The following is a 16,941-nucleotide window of genomic DNA, read 5'->3' as shown; positions in this document are numbered from 1 at the left end:
GGAAGATGGCAGAAGGAAAGGAGAAAAATGAGGCAGAGGCTCATGCGAGGGGCCAGAGTGGGGTGAAGTAACACACACACACACACACTGAAGTAAGCAACAAGGCAGAGCAAAGCACCACGTCCATCGGCAACGAGGTGAAATCAGAAAATAAGACAAATCTTGTTCCCTCAGAGATGCCTAGAACTGCGTGTGTAAAATGCCTCTGAAGGCGAGGATGACAGAACACGGTTTGTATATTCCTCTTCTTTTTCTCTTTTGAGACATTTTATTTATTTTTTTTCTTTGGGGGTCACACCTGGCGATGCTCAGGGGTTCCTCCTGGCTCTGCACTCAGGAATCACCCCTGGCGGTGCTCAGGGGACCCTATGGGATGCTGGGAATCAAACCCGGGTCGGCTGCGTGCAAGGCAAACGCCCTCCCCGCTGTGTTATTGCTCCAGCCCTGACATTTTTTTTAAATGGATTCATAGTGCGACACACAGTCACAAGGTTGTTTATGATCAGATTTCAGTCATGCAATATTCCAACACCCGTCCCTTCACCAGTGCACATTTCCTACCACCAGTGACCTCAGGTTCCCTCCACTCCCCACCTCTGTAACAGGGACCTTTCTTCTCTCTCTCTCTCTCTCTCTCTCTCTCTCTCTCTCTCTCTCTCTCTCTTTCTCTCTCTCTCTGTCTCTCTCTCTCTGTCTCTCTCTCTCCCTGTCCCTATCCCCTCTCCTTCTCTCCCTCTCCTTCTTTCCCTCTTTCTCTCTCTCCCTCTCCTCCCTGTCCCTATCCCCTCTACCTCTCTCCCTCTCCCTCTCCTTCTTTCCCTCTTTCTCTCTCTCCCTCTCTCTCTCCCAGTCCCTATCCTCTCTCCCTCTCCTTTTTTCCCTCTTTCTCTCTCTCCCTCTCTCTCTCCCTGTCCCTATCCCCTCTCCCTCTTTCCCTCTCCTTCTTTCCCTTTCTCTCTCTCCCTCTCTCTCTTCCTCTCTCTCCCTCTCTCTCTCCCTGTCCCTACCCCCTCTCCCTCTCTTTCATTCCCTGTTTCCCTCTCTGTCTCCTCCGTCTCTCTCTATCTCCCTCTCTCCGTCTCCCTACCCCCTCTCCCTCTCCTTCTCTTTCATTCCCTGTTTCCCTCTCTGTCTCCCTCCATCTCTCTCTCTCTCCCTCTCCCTCCCTTCTCCCTCCCTCCCATCCCCCTTCAACCACCTTGGGTATTATGGTTTGCAATACAGATAAGGTTATCGTGTATATCCCTTGACCTACTTTCAGCACTCATTTCTTGTCCAGAGGGATTGTTTCCAAGTTTCATCGTCAGACAGGTCCCTCCTCTATCCCAACTGCCCTCTTCACCACACACATACACACACACACACACACACACACACACACACACACACACACCCCTGTGGCATACTTCCAACCATGCGTTGGCCCCATTCGTTGGAAGCTAGCTGCATTCTGAGTTCCTGACCCCAACAGAGGCCAGACAAAAATAGGTTGGAGAGAGATGTTGGGTAAATGACAGTAAGAAAGTTCTGTGTTCCTTTCTTTCACTTGGCTCTTAAGCCACAGTCTATGATGCACGTGTGTTCCCGCTGGCTTGGTGCTTGGGGCTCACTCCTGGATGTGCTTGAGGGGGACCATATTCGATACAGGATTCCTACCTGGGGAAAAGTCTTGTGCAAAGCCAACGTCCGAATGCCTTGGCCCAGCAGCAATCCCAGTCCTAAACCTCCAGGAAGCTATCTCTATTGCTACACCGTCTTTTTGTGGGGAAAAAAAAAATACACAGCGGGACTCCACGATGCAAAGCAGAATGGATGAATTTAAAAATTCCTGTATCTCGTTGCAAAGATGGCAAATATATTGAGAGATGTCGCCATCTGCAAAAAAAAAAAAGACCAAAAATACCCAGTAGCCATCTGTGCGTGCATATCTGACACAGTTATATCAGAAGGGTAGGGAGGTGGGACCATGGTCTCCTAGACGCCTCGTTTTTATCTTGTCCATAGCAGAATCTTGAATTGGTTTTTGACCTCTCCGAGAGTCACAGTGGTTCCGACCGACCCAGAATGGTCTTCGAGAGAGTCTGTTCTTTCTTGGGGTTGAATACACGCATTCAAGAGTGTGTTGGCATGGGGCTGGAGTGATAGCACAGCGGGTAGGGCGTTTGCCTTGCACGCGGCCGACCCGGGTTCAAATCCCAATATCCCATATGGTCCCTTGCTTGAGCACCGCCAGGGATAATTCCTGAGTGCATGAGCCAGGAATGACTCCTGTGCATTGCCAAGTGTGACCCAAAAAGAAAAAAAAAAGAGTGTATTGGCGTGTGCGTGATATGACACACATGAAGCATATGTGTATCTGTGTGTATGTAGATTATAGATCTAGATTCACCCGATAGATGGAATAGTTCAGTGGGCTGTTGTGCCCTAGTTTCAAATCCCCAGTCACAGAGAGACCCAGTCCACACAGGATGAGGCAAAAGCGAAGGAATTTTATTGCTAGCTCGAGCTAGGGTCTCATCCAATGCAGTGGAGTCTTAACAAGGACCCTGAATCCAAGTCATAAGCAGTTAATATAGGGTTCAAGGTTGAGCAAGCTCTATGACAGCCGTGAGCAAGCAATGGTGGTCAGTGATTCGTCAATAGTTTCCAGTAACATTTCATAGCTGTCCGTGTCTGGTTGTTCCAAAAAGGGACATGGTGACCCCGCATGACCAGTCAGATGATCTAGCTTGTCCTTCTTTGGGTGGGTTACTCAAGTGGCAGTTTCCCAGAAATTGTTCAAGTTCAGTTTCTGGGAAAAAAAATACAAACTTAGGCTTAGTCAGAACTCGTCCTCAGGGGCACCATTGTATAATCCATCAAGTTTCATTTGTTGGATTAAACCACTATCATGTGTTTGCTTCAGCAGTACATATAGAGAAATTGGAACTATACAGAGAATATTAGCATTGTTCCGGCACAAGGATGGCATGGAAATTCATGAAGCGTTTCCTATTTTTGGAGCACTAAGTCAATGATGGTTGGAGGGATCGTTCGGGATGGGAGATGTGAGCTGAAAATTGAAAAAAAAAATGTGATGGTCTCTCAGTGTCTGTATTGCAAACCATCATGCCTCAAAGAAGAGAGAGAATATTGGGGAAAATTGTCTGCCATGGAGGCAGGGGGAGGGCGGGATGGGGGGATACTGGGGACATGGGTGGTGGAGAATGTACACGGGTGGGGGGATGGGGGTTCCATCATTGTGTTACTGAAACTCAAACATGAAAGCTTATAACTATCTCACGGTGATTCACTTTACTTGTATCACTTGTCATCCTGTTGATTTTTTATTTGCTCGAGCAGACACCAGTAACGTCTCCATTCGTCCCTGTCACGTGCTAGTGTAGCCCAATGGTATCTGCTCGCTCCAGGAACAGGAAGAGCCTCAAATCGTTCATTCAGGGTTTTGACGAAGAAGTCTGACCATCTCGTAGGTGGGCGGCCACTCGGTCTTTTGATGTCCCGTGGAATCCAGTCGGTACCAGCTCTAGTCCAGTGGTTGTCTCTGAATCACATTACGTGTCCAGCTCACTGATTTTCGACGCCTTGGCAAACGAGACAGCGGCCCTGATTCTTGACCGTCGACGGAGGTCGGAACTCCGGATTCCTTCTCTCACTTGAGTGAAATGTGATATCCCCAGCATAGCTCTTTCCATTCCTCTCTGGGAGACCCGAATAGCGTTCTCATCCTGTTTGCGTAGGGCCCAGGTCTCTGAGATGTATGTTAGTGCAGGAAGAACGGTGGAGTTGAAAAGATGTGCCCGGAGCCGGAGGTCCTTCGTCCTCTTAACCACTTCTTTGACACTCTTGAAGGTGTTCCACGCTGCTCTCTTCCTCCTGCGCAGTTCTGGTGCCAAGTCGTTCCTCATGTTGAGTTCTCGACCCAGATACACACAGCTGCTGCAGTCGGAGATGTTCGTTCCATTCAGAGCAAATGGAATGTCAGGGACTAGTTCGTTTTTTATGAGCATCGTCTTGGGAGACTCCCATGTCCAACGTTTAGAAACGTCCTTCTGGAACTGCGAGTTCCCATGGATGGTCTTGGTCAACATGATGAACTCAGACAGTCTCTCACCCTGTTCGTTCCATTCTAGGCCATGGGTCCCTATGTGGTGTTCTTTGGGCGACCTTCTTGGTCCTATCTTAACATTAAAATCCCCAACACTGATCTTGTAGAAGGTGTGGTCTTCTTTATAGAACTTCTCCAGCTCCACGTAGAACTTCTCAATTTCTTCTTCATTGTAGTTGGATATTGGTGCATAGATGACAAAGATAGAAACTGCCGGCAGTGAGCCACATCTAATCAAGTATAATTGTCCTATTCAGGTTATTAGGTGTTTGAATGAATCAATGTTCATGGCCAAGTTTGTGTTGACAAGGACACCAACACCTCCGTTGTGTCATGTTCCGAGGAACAGTTCTTCTCCAATGTCGAAAACGAGGTGATGTGATTGATGCCTTCTCGTCTCCGTCAGACCAATGATGCCATACTTGATCTTCTACACTTGCACCATCAGGTCCTCCATGGATGCTTCCGATGCCAGCATACGTGCGTTGAAAGCACAGACAGTCATTTAGTCCTTCTTCATTTTGGCAGTCTAGTTTGTCCCTGAGATTTTATCAGCCTCTTTGCTCATCCTTCTTAATGTTGCCATATTGTGGGCTCTTTCCATGTCAGGCAAATGATGCCCATTGTTGTTACTGCTTTTGGCATCTCGAATATGCCACGGGGAGCTTGCCAGGCTCTGCCATGCGGGCGGGGTACTCTCGGTAGCTTGCTGGGCTGTCTGGTGATTCAATAATTAAAAAAAATTTTTATAAACGCACTATCATTTCTAGAAAACATGAAAGTTCATAATTTTGTAACTGTATCTCACGGTGATTCACTAATAAAATTTTTTTAAATAATGAAAAAACGTACAAGATTAAAAAAAAAACGCTATCATTTCTAATTTTTGAATCGACAGCATGCTACAAGTTTTACAATGCCTGCCTTGAAAGGCATTATCCATCCGGCTTCCCCCCACTCCCACCGCACACCCCCTAAATAAACCCCACGTCCTCTCTCATCCCACGCAATCGCTAATGTCTTCTTACCGGAGATTTGGCTCCTGCTCCTCTCCACCTCCTCGAAGGCTGAGGGTCTGACGCGACCATAATTTAGCCCATTGTCCTTGTGCTCTTGGGGGGTCGTGTTCGGAAGACGTCTTCATCGATCCCGAGGAAATGAATGCGCCTTCACCGTGTTGGAGAGAGAGACTCCGCCACCTCATAACTCACCCGAGCCCGTTGGTCCGGAGGCACGGGTCCACACCAGCTTTGCAGGGACTGCCTCCCTGCCCGGTCAAGCTGTGAGTTACAGTTCTCTCTCTCTCTCTCTCCCTGAGCTTCATCCTGCCCGTGGATCCTGGCAGACAAATTCTGATTGGGAAGTAAATACGCTTTCAAGTGTGTGTGTGTGTGTGTGTGTGTGTGTGTGTGTGTGAGAGAGAGAGAGAGAGAGAGAGAGAGAGAGAGAGAGAGAGAGGGAGAGAGAGAGAGTGAGAGTGAGAGAGAGTCATTGGAAATGCAGACAGGAATGGAGTCCAACACTGGGAAATGAATGCCCGCCCCCCCAAGGGCACAAAGTAATTATTTTCCAAAGAGGGTGCCTGCGCTAATCCATTCGAGCCAAATGCACAGGGCTTTCATAAGAGAAGCTCCCTAGGAGGAATATTAAAAAGCATTCTTCTTTGTCCCCGTGAAATTCTCCTCCTCACCCTGCAAACTTCCATAAACATCATGTACGCTCTGCTTTCTAACAGTCGGTCAGGCTTCACTTTATTTCTGGGCAGGCTTTTCTCTTGGTTTTACAAGCCTGCGAAGGCTCGTCCTGTTTGGACTCACACGGGTCACTCCTTGGAGCCGGGAACGGATGGGGAAGTCCAAGGGGGAATAGATGGGTTGAGAGAAAGAGTGGCTGAGGAAGAAGTTTCTATCATCTGCCCTTGGTCTGATGTCTGGATGACATTTTCTGCCTTCACCTCTCGGCAGGGGTCCCTAACTTGGTACTGTAAGTTCCCAACAAGCTAATTCCTGTTGTTTAATGAGGCGCACAGAAGGGTTGGTGTACAACAGCCCACAATCTCAGGCCCCGCCAGGCTTGGTTGTAAACATTGTTTCTCTGTTCCTGTTACTGTAACGGATTAGACTTCCGGCTGTGTAACTGACTTTGATACTGTTTCCGTGGACTAGGTTAATTGCATATTCTGCCTCTGTGGTTGAATATGATTGGTTAGAACATCAAGCGAGTTAATAAAAGGGGGCTGAACAGGCTGCTCTCTGGCACACAAAACACTCTGGAGACAGTTATGTGATCCTCCCAGAAAACGTATATTTCTTTCCCGTGCATGTCTTCAATGCCTCAGACTGTCTAACCAAACCTTACTGCCACATATGTTGCGACACAAAAGCCTTGAGGATGTGGGGGTCACCCTAGACCCTGGTGGAATCCCAAGATTTATGGAGCGGATATATTCACCTGCTGAGTTTCTTGTTTTTCCAATGGGGGCAAGACACGGACTTTGTTCCTTGTGGGGTTTGTCCTCTGCTTTTGTTTTTGGCCCTATTTTGAGTGACGCACCCAATCTCTCTCTTTCCCCGGACTTCTCTCCATTAGCATGACTCCGCCCGGCCCCGTCCATGTGGGACCAAATGGCGAGAGAGGATGTTGTCTCCTAGCTGAGTGTCCCTGCCCTGTATAAACACATCTCTCCCTTACCCACTCACAACCGGGGCGATGAGTGTGCCCTTGATCCTCAGACGCCAACATTCAGTGGGAAGGGAGAGGGAAGAGGGTTCTGAAGCTCGATGCAAGATGCAAGAGTGAGAAAGAGCGACTCAGTGAAAAAGACCTCTGACTCAGAGTGACTCAGTGTGACACTGTTTTCTGGGAAAATTGTAGCATGCAGCCCAGGAACACTTGGGTGGATCCATCCTGCCTTCCCTCTCAACTTCCTTCTCAAATATGTGCTTTTCTCTTCATGACCCCATGACCCCATGCCCCCATACCTGCTGAATGTGAGGTTCAGTTTGGCATGGGATGCCCGAAATCCCACCCCCGTTGCCTCGAACATCGACACAGCCCCATGAGCTGGGTGGCTGGCGGAACCCCAGCCTGTCAAACTCCCAAGAAAACAGAAGGCACCAGGGCTGAACTCCAGCCCTTCACGCATGTGCTCTGCAGAGAGGCCAGACTGAGAATAACCCCACATGTCCTGCTGCTCAGAACTCTGGGGTCTTCTTGGAGACGAAGTAGGCAGCCCCTGCAAATAGCATTCATGCTTCCAGAAGCTTCCCCAGCCATGCCCACTGCCCCACACCACCATGACAACTCATTGGCCCAGCTGAGTCCACACAGCCTCCGAATTCCTCCAAATTCCAGTGGAGGAACACCAAGTTCAATGGGGGAATTCACGGAGAAGCCAACTCAACTCAAGAATCAAGATCAATAACACGGAAGGCTCAGCAAGCAACAAGCAGCTTGGACAAGTTCTAAAATAAGGACTTAACAGCCCTACGATGAGATAGAGCGATTTTTACCACTCCCCCCCAAAAAAAACCCATCGATTTCTTTTATACTTAGTGATTTTAATATTGGAGCTCTGATCTAACCAATTTCAAGTCTAGAATTGTATCAACTTGGGCTAGAGAGATAGTACAGCAGGGAGGGCATCTGCCTTATACACAGCCAACCTGGGTTCGATCCTCAGCATCCTATATGGTCCCCTGAGCCCTTTGAGGAGTAACTCCTGAGTGCAGAGCCAGGAGGAACCTCTGAGCATCACTGGGTGTGACCCCCCCAAAAAACTATAGAATTCTACCAGCAGTTGTGACTTTTATCCACATTAAAATAATTTTTTTAACAAAATTACCTAAACCAATGTATTTAAAAAGTATATTTAATTGATGCAGAAAGGATCCACATTTGCAATAAATTTGGAAAATAGTGGATTGAAGAAGAAGAAAAGAAGGGGGCTGGAGCAATAGCACAACAGGTAGGGCGTTTGCCTTGCACACGGCCGGCCCGGGTTCAAATCCCAGCATCCCATATGGTCCCCTGAGCACCGCCAGGAGTAATTCCTGAGTGTAGAACCAGGAGTAATCCCTGTGCATCGCTGGGTGTAACCCAAAAAGTAAAAAAAAAGAAGAAAAGAAGAAGAAGGAGGAGGAGGAGGAGGAGGAGGAGGAGGAGGAGGAGGAGAAGAAGAAGAAGAAGAAGAAGAAGAAGAAGAAGAAGAAGAAGAAGAAGAAGAAGAAGAAGAAGAAGAAGAAGAAGAAGAAGAGAGGAAGAAGAGGAGGAGGAGGAAGAAGAAGAAGAAGAAGAAGAAGAAGAAGAAGAAGAAGAAGAAGAAGAAGAAGAAGAAGAAGAAGAAGAAGAAGAAGAGGGAGCAGCAGTAGAAGAAGAGGAAGAGGAAGAGGATTAAAAGGAAGAAGAAGAAGAAGAAGAAGAAGAAGAAGAAGAAGAAGAAGAAGAAGAAGAAGAAGAAGAAGAAGAAGAAGAAGAAGAAGAAGAAGGGGGAGGAGGAGGAGGAGGAGGAGGAGGAGGAGGAGAAGAAGAAGAAGAAGAAGAAGAAGAAGAAGAAGAAGAAGAAGAAGAAGAGGAGGAGGAGGAGGAGGAGGAGGAAGAGCAGGAGGAAGAAGAGGAGGAGGAGAAGATGGAGGAGAAGGAGGAGGAGGAGGAGGAAGAGGAGGAAGAGGAGGAGGAGGAGGAGGCAGGTGATTGTTTGAAATAACAAATAGTAGTTATCTCCCAAGCAGTTGGTAAGACAACGCTATTTACATACTCAATGTCAGCTTTTTTCGGATGCTGTTGTTTCCCTGAATTATTTCTAAGCCCTGGTAGCCGGAGACTATCCGGATGATGCATGTTCTCATAAGGGAAGCCAGATTTTGCCTGGGCTGGTGCATTATCAGACCCAAACGTGTAAGATTTAGTAACCCATCTTGCAAGAGAAGAACATTATGCATTAATTGACTACTGTGAGCTTCTTATTTCAGTTTGTCTCCACTGAAAACAGCTGTTGTGGCAGGTGGCTGGCTAGGATGTGGAATCACGGTTTGAAAAAATAATGAACTTAAATTTATCCTATTTTTAAAAAAAAATTAGTAGATAAGACACATCCCAATGACCCTCTACCCTCTGCACTTCACACCATTTTAAAGGTTAGCTCTAATCAAACCCCTGGGCTTTGAAAAAAATCACATTTTTTCTGGTCATCAGCGCCTAAGGTGATGAGAAAAAAAAATACCAGTGTCAAGACATATGTGAGAGGGAATGAGAATGATTTTTATATCACAGGGTAGGAAAAGGTGTGGGTTAATGGCCAGTTCTCTAACATGGTAGGGTAGCATGTGGGTTAGCAACTGCTTCTCTGGAAGACATCTTCTACTGAAGGGTGATTTTGATCCTCTCTGAAAAGAAAAAAGAAGGGATTTGTTGAAAGAACGATTCTGTTAGGGGACTGTGAGATAGATAGTAGATTAAGTAAGGCACAAGGGTCACCCAGGTTTGATCCCCCGCACCCCAGACAATCCCCCAAGTCTCTTCAGGAGTGATTCTTGAGCACAGAGTCAGGATTAAATCCCGAAGCATCCCCAGATGCAGCCCGAGAACGAACCAACAAAAAGATCATAGATTAGATATGGTTGCCAGCGTGTGGAAGTGTGTGGCATTGATCGGCAGCTACTATAATCTGTGTTCTCCGCGGTCCCGGCACCTGTCCGCCTGATCAGATGGAGGGGGTGATTTTCATATTAGGCAGAGGTTGGGTGGAGCTGGAGGAAGAACGGCCGATTCTGCTGGGAGCTTGGGAAGTTCCCACCCTCAAATGTCTTCTGCCTGGAGGACGTTGTGTGTCTAAACGCAAAGCACGCACAGAGGGGAGAGAGAGAGACAGTTCCGGAGACTGAGTGAGTGGAATTATCACCAGGGACTCTGCACCAACTTCACACATCTTCCCCATCCCCCTGACTCAGCCGCTCCACTTGTGAGAGAGCAGGTGGACGTCTCACCTGATATCATCTGCCACGCTGTGATTTTTCCTAGCCATCCCCTCGGGATGTTCATACAGGTAATGGGAGCGGTGCTTAGCTGGTCACCGTGGTAACAGGGATGCTCTGACTTCATCCTTCCGTCTTCTCCCTTTCTCCTTCTGTACCCAGCCCTAGACACCTCATTTGTTTTAAAGCTTTTTGGGTCGCACCCAGCAATGCTCAGGGGTTGCTCCTGGCTCTGCACTCAGGAATCACCCCTGGCGGTACTCCGGGGACCCTATGGGATGCCGGGAATCGAACCCGGGTTGGCTGCATATAAAGCAAACGCCCTCCCCGCTGTGCTATCGCTCCAGCTCGTAGATGCCTCATTTTTTTTTTTTTTTTGGTTTTTGGTCTCACCCGGCAATGCACAGGGGTTACTCCTGGCTCATGCACTCAGGAATTACTCCTGGCGGGGCTCGGGGGACCCTATGGGATGCTGGGAATCGAACCCGGGTTGGCTGCGTGCAACGCAAACGCCCTCCCCGCTGTGCTATGGCTCCAGCCCATAGACCCCTCATTTTTAAAAGCAGTTTGGGCTATGTCAAGACCCACTTCTCCATGATTTTTTTTTCTTTTTAATGTGTTTGCTTTGGCCACAAGCCACCTTGTGGCTCCTTCCTCTTGCTCCCCATTCTTTATCTGCAACATGATTATAGCGTGAAGATGAAGACTGCCAAGATAAGCAGGGAGCAGATTGAATTGCGTTTATTCCGAAGTCAGATAATGGGTGTGGGTTTTATCAAGGTCGTGTCAGTCAGTCATCTATGTACATAAACACCATGGAAAACAAACAAAACAACTAAATAAACATACAGTTGGGGGGGAAAAAAATCAACTTCCGACAGGGAAGTGTTTGGAATACGCCTCCTCTTCTTTCTCCCTGACTGATTTTGTAAGCAAAGACGTGCTTTGTAGCAAGATGGCTTTTTCTTTTTTTTTCTTTTTTTGGAGGAAAAGGGGCTGATTGCAGGTAACAAATTCTCTCAATGAGGCTTAATTGTAATTACAGGCAATTCTCATTGAAGTAGCCATGTCCTCACGAATATAAGTATTGTTTTAGTCCACGTAAACTAGCGTTTCCAGCAAATACCCGTCATGCCCACTCGTCTTGAGACAATGCAAGAATTTTTTTCTCCAGAATCTCTAGAATTTCTCTCTTACCGTCTCTTCCCAGCCATCAAAGGCCCCTGTGTAGAATTGATTGAGGCCTCTCTTCGGGGAAATCTTCTCCAATTCCCCCCACTCCGTCTTCATCTTGTTGTTGCTGTTTGTTGATATTTCCGTAATGGTTGCTTTGTTCTTAAATTAGAGCGTGCACTGGTGAATTAGTGGAGAATGGAGATAATTAGTGGCGTGCTGTCTAACTCATTTAGGCCTGGTGGAAGTTCAGTTCCATCATTTGAAGGACTAATAACGCTGACGATCTCTTCGAATAACGGCTCGTCAATGTGAAATAGAGTGGGTCTCCTCATGGATAGCGGAGAGGCCTATTTTTAAAGAAACTAACAGGGTACTTCTCACCGATTTCCGATGAATATGTTTCCTCTCCCTGTGACCTGCCACCCGCCTCTCAAGCTGATAGTTTTCCAAGGAAATTTGCAAAGGCAAAATGTCTGATCTCTGTACTGATGAGTATCCTACCGTCCTGTACCCTCTGTGTTAGCAAAGTGATGGGTCTTCTGGATGTAAGACATGAGATGTTTTGTACCGTAGTGGTCGGTAGGGGATGCTGCTGAAACCCTATCAAGTGGTAATGAACAAGACTCTCTGGAGAACCGGTTAAGAGTTCTTGCCAGGGGCTGGAGAGATAGCACAGCAGGTAAGGCATTTGCCCTGCACATGCATGACCCAGATTCGATTCCCAGCATCCCATAGGGTCCCCTGAGCACCGCCAGGAGTCATTCCTGAGTTCAGAGCCAGGAGGAATCCCTGTGCATCCCCGGGTGTGACCTGCAGCCCCCCCCCCAAAAAAAAGACTTCTTGCCTTGTGCCTTGAGTTAAGAATGACCATTCTATGCAGCTGTTAGGAGAAATGAAGCCATGAAAGTTGCTTATAAGTGGACGGTCATGAAGAGTCTCATGCTAAGTGAAGTGATTCAGAAAAAGAGGGACAGACATAGAAGGACTGCACTCATTGGTGGAGTATAAAATAACCTAATATGAGGCTGACACCCAAGGACAGTAGAGACAAGGGCCAGTAGGATTGCCTCATGGTTGCAAGCTGCCTCGTGAGCTGGGGGAGAAGGCAGCTGGGATGGAGAAGGGGTCACTGAGTCAGGGATGGTTGGAGGGACGCTCGGGATGGGAGATGTGTGCTGAGAGTCGACAAAGGACCCACCGTGACGGCCTCTCAGTGTCTGTATTGCAAACTACGATGCCCCAAAGCAGACAGAGAGTATGAGGGAGATTGTCTGCCATGGAGGCAGGGGGAGGGCGGGATGGGGGGGATACTGGGGACATGGGTGGTGGGGAATGGGCACTGGTGAAGGGATGGGGGTTCCATCTTGTATGACTGAAATTCAAACATGAAAGCTTTGTTACTGTAGCTCATGTTGATTCAATTAAAAAGAAAAAAGAAAGAATGCCCATTCTTCGTCCTACAAAGGAAATAAAGTGGGAGGGGTCCTCAAAACCTTGATTGGTTGTTTTACAAGTCCCCATTTACATAAATTCATCTGAATGCCAATGAGTGCATTCCACCAATCCCCCTGTACCAAAGGCCTAACCAATCGCCGAGCAGAAACAGCTCAGGGGCGGGTCTATGGGATACATCTCAGCTCAGGAGGCCGTGCCCGTGAATTGGGCCAGAGTGAACTTATTCTCCAAGATACAGAGGTCGCTAATGTTGCACCCCTCTTGGACCCATGTTACAGCTGCCGCTGCTGATTCTGTCAGAATCCACCCCAGACGCGTAGGCGTGAATCTACATGAGCTGTCAATCAAAAGCGATAGGGCTGGAGACTCTGTAGGACCTAGCAAGTGCCCCTTCTTCACCTGAAATGCGTCAAATGTGGGGCCACACTGGGCCTCTTCCTCTCATCCGAGGCTGTCTACCGATTTTGACACCTGCACAAATTTGTCCCACGGAAGATCTACTGGGCAAAGCATTTTGATGATCAGCCCAGGACCCTCCAGCCCACCTTTCAGCCTGGGCCGTTTTGCAGCCCGACATGCAGAAAAAGGCATTTGAAAATTCAAGGGGGATATTGATTTCTCTGTGCCCTTGTGCTTGGGGAATACGCAGCCTCTCTCTCCCCTCCCAACGACCCTTCCCCAAAGGCCTGTGATTAAGGAAGGGTCGGGGCAGAAAGAATATTTCCCCCACAGACACCTGGCTCCTTCTTGGGCTGGTCTAGCCATCAAACTCCCAACAGACATGGAGGAGAGAGGAAAGAATGTGTGCACGAATCATTATCATCATCATCATCATCATCATCATCACCACCATCACCATCATCATCACCATCATCATCATCATCACCATCATCATCATCATCACCAACATCATCATCACCATCATCATCATCACTATCATCATCATCATCATCACCACCATGAGCATCATCATCATCATCATCATCACCATCATCATCATCATCACCATCATCATCATCACCATCATCATCATCATCACCATCATCACCACCACCATCATCATCATCATCATCATCACCATCATCATCATCACCATCATCACCATCATCATCATCATCATCACCATCATCATCACCATCATCATCATCATCACCATCATCATCATCCCCATCATCATCATCATCACCATCATCATCACCATCATCATCATCATCATCATCATCATCATCATCATCATCATCATCATCCCATTGATCATCGAATTTCTCGAGCAGTCTCAGTAACATCTCCATTCGTACCAGCCCTGAGATTTTAACAGCCTCTCTCGACTCGTCCTTCCCAAAGATGCCACATTGGAGGCTCTTTCAGGGTCAAGGGAATGAGACCCAGCATTGTTACTGTTACTGGTTTTGGCATATGAATACACCACGGGGAGCTTGCCAGGCTCTCCCATGGGGGCAGGAAACTCTCGGTAGCTTGCCAGGTGACCCCAGAGGGAGAACTAGGCTATAAGATATCGCACAGCTATAAGGTGTGCACAGATATAGGGAATAATTCTAAATAATTCTAAAATCAATGACCGCCCCCCACCCCAAGAGTGTGTTGATCCTAAGAAAGAAATCGGAGGGGGATATTGGGGCTTCCATGATAGACCAGGAGGTGGGACTTCCATGATGGACCATGAGGTGCACAGGGCAGAGATCAAAGGATGCTCTTTAAGTGAGATACTGACCCGGGGACCAGACGCAGAGTTCAATAGGGACACTCCTTCTGGCAATAACTTACTTTCTAGGTAAGATGCCAATCACTGGTCTTCTCGGGAATTCGGGGCATGATTCAAGTTGCTTGAGAAGTTACAGGGTCTAGGTTGACCGCAACTCAACTGCGTACACACACACACACACACACACACACACACACACACACACACGCCAGAATTGAATACTTTGGGAAGTCATCTTGGGCAACTCAGAAGCCCGGTTCCGTGCATCTTGGGCTAGCCTGGCAGAGACTCTTGGGAGTCTGTTCTTCAGATCTGGGCCAGAACCCTCTCTCGGTAATACATTGGGTCCCTCTTTCTGCTTGCCGCCAGAGCTAGGATCAAAATTAGCAGCTGCCTTGGCGTGGCCAGAAGAAAATAATCCCCAGGAGAAGAAGAAAGAATCTGATTTTGTAAAAAAAAAAAATAAATAAATAAGCCAGAAGCACGATCTCTGAATTGGGCTTCCAAAATGGGAGTGCCACAACCAGGTTCTGTGCAAGACTAGCTTTCCCCAGCAGACTAACTCTGGGAAAAAAAAAATTAATAGGTAAGTTCCCATAGAGATGTGCGCCTTTGTCGTATCCATATATTAATATACGCCTGCTTTTTACAGATAGGCACCTATATTTACCTCTCTCTATTTTTTACTAACTGTCACCTCCACCCCCAAACTAGACGTGAGTGATGATGGCGGTAACTGTTTTCTCCTCCGGAGTCAGGCAGACGGTAACGGATAGCTCTGGTATTTGCCAGGTATGGTTTTTTTTCCCCTTAAATTATTTAGCAAGTAAGGAAAGGGGATGGAAAACAGCATTACGCCCCCAGAGCAGCACAGGAAAGTTGGAGAGAATTCTCCCCAGGCTAGGAGAACCGCTTTTGTTTTATTTCTGGTGGCCAGGGGTCAGTTACTCTTGGTTCTGCACTCCTGGCGGTGCTCAGGGGACCAGCTGGGGTGCTGGGGATTGAACCCGGGTAAGCCACATGCCAGGCACGTGCCTTCCCCGCTGTTTTAGTGCTCAGGTCCCCGAGCGTTGCTGATATTATGGATAGCAGCTGATTTCCAAATCTGGGCTCTTAGATAGCCCTATCATCCCATTCATTGCTCATCGATTGGCTCGAGCGGGCGCCAGTCACGTCTCCGTGGTGAGACTTGTTGTGACTGTGTTTGGCATCTGGAAGACGCCATGGGGAGCTTGCCAGGCTCTGCCGTGCAGGCGGGAGACTCTCGGGAGCTTGCCAGGCTCTCCTAGAGGGGCGGAGGAATCGAACTCAGGTCAGCCGTGTGAAAGGCAAACGCCCTCCCCGCTGGGCTATCATTGTACAAGCAGGATATCAACCAAGCAGTATGGGGTGGACAGGGTGGGTCCAGGCAGAGAAGACCCCCTCCCCGCTGTGCCTCTTGCAGGCTCCATAACAACGGAGCTGCCCTGTTCTGTCACACCTACAGAATGTTGGCCAGAGCGAAAAAAACATCTACTCACCCAACCGTAGTGTCGGTGATATGGACTGGATTGATGGGAATAGCATCGCGACTGGGCTGGAGCGATAGCACAGCGGTTGGGCGTTCGCCTTGCACGCGGCCGACCCGAGTTCGATTCCTCCGCCCCTCCCGGCAAACTACCGAGAGTATCCAGTCCGCGCGGCAGAGCCTGGCAAGCTCTGTGTATTGGATATGCCAAACACAGTCACAACAAGTCTCTCAATGAGAGACGTGACTGGTGCCCGCTCGAGCCAATCAATGAGCAACGGGATGACAGTAACAGCATTGCGACAAAAAGGATTTTTCTAGAAGCTCAGTACACCTGGAGTTCGCCGCTGAGATTGAGTGCAGAAAGGACAGAAAGGAGGGAAAGGGGCAAACGTGATAAGCTTTCAGGACCTGTGGTGCAAAATATAGTGCTCAAAGGGACGGAGGAGAGAGAGAGACAGAGACAGAGAGAGACAGAGACAGAGACAGAAAGCGAAGAAAAGTGTCTGCCACAGAGGCAGGGTTAGGGGTGAGGTAGGAGGGAAACTGGGGGCTTGGCGGTGGGAATTATACCCCGGAGAGGGGACGGGGTGAAGGGACGGGTGTGGGGATATTGTGCGACAGAAACGCAACCCTGAACAACTCTGTGACGGTGCAGCTCACAGTGACTCAATGGGGAGAAAACAAACAGAAAGTTTGGAGGATGGTAACGTTTATTTTATTTCCTATTTTTTTTTTTTAACACACCAAGGGATCCTTCACACCATGTAAGTCGACGAGGGGCGGGCGGAGGGTTTCTTGTGAGTGAGGAGACGCGTGCGTGTACCCAAACGGCGGCCACTGCAGAGGAGAACACGGCAAGTCACGTGCCCCGCGGAGTGAGGTTTGGCCCAGGGCACTGGGAGTCCAGAGAGATGGACAGGACAACGGTGGGTCCACCTCAGAGTTCCAGAGGGCCACCGGGAACACAGCCTGAACCCCACCCCCAGCCGCCTCTGAT

General features: G+C 48.4%; 1 non-coding gene across 1 annotated transcript; it reads left to right on the top strand.

Annotated features, from left to right (window-relative positions):
* Positions 1-2,894: 2,894 nt before the first annotated feature.
* Positions 2,895-2,999, top strand: LOC129400794 (U6 spliceosomal RNA). Its single transcript, XR_008627911.1, has one exon. It is a non-coding gene; the product is annotated as a U6 spliceosomal RNA (small nuclear RNA).
* Positions 3,000-16,941: the final 13,942 nt, after the last annotated feature.

The sequence above is a fragment of the Sorex araneus genome (assembly GCF_027595985.1).
Source record: "Sorex araneus isolate mSorAra2 chromosome X unlocalized genomic scaffold, mSorAra2.pri SUPER_X_unloc_15, whole genome shotgun sequence".
In the NCBI taxonomy this organism is placed as follows: Eukaryota; Metazoa; Chordata; class Mammalia; order Eulipotyphla; family Soricidae; genus Sorex; species Sorex araneus.
This window is presented reverse-complemented; position numbering and strand designations above follow the sequence as displayed.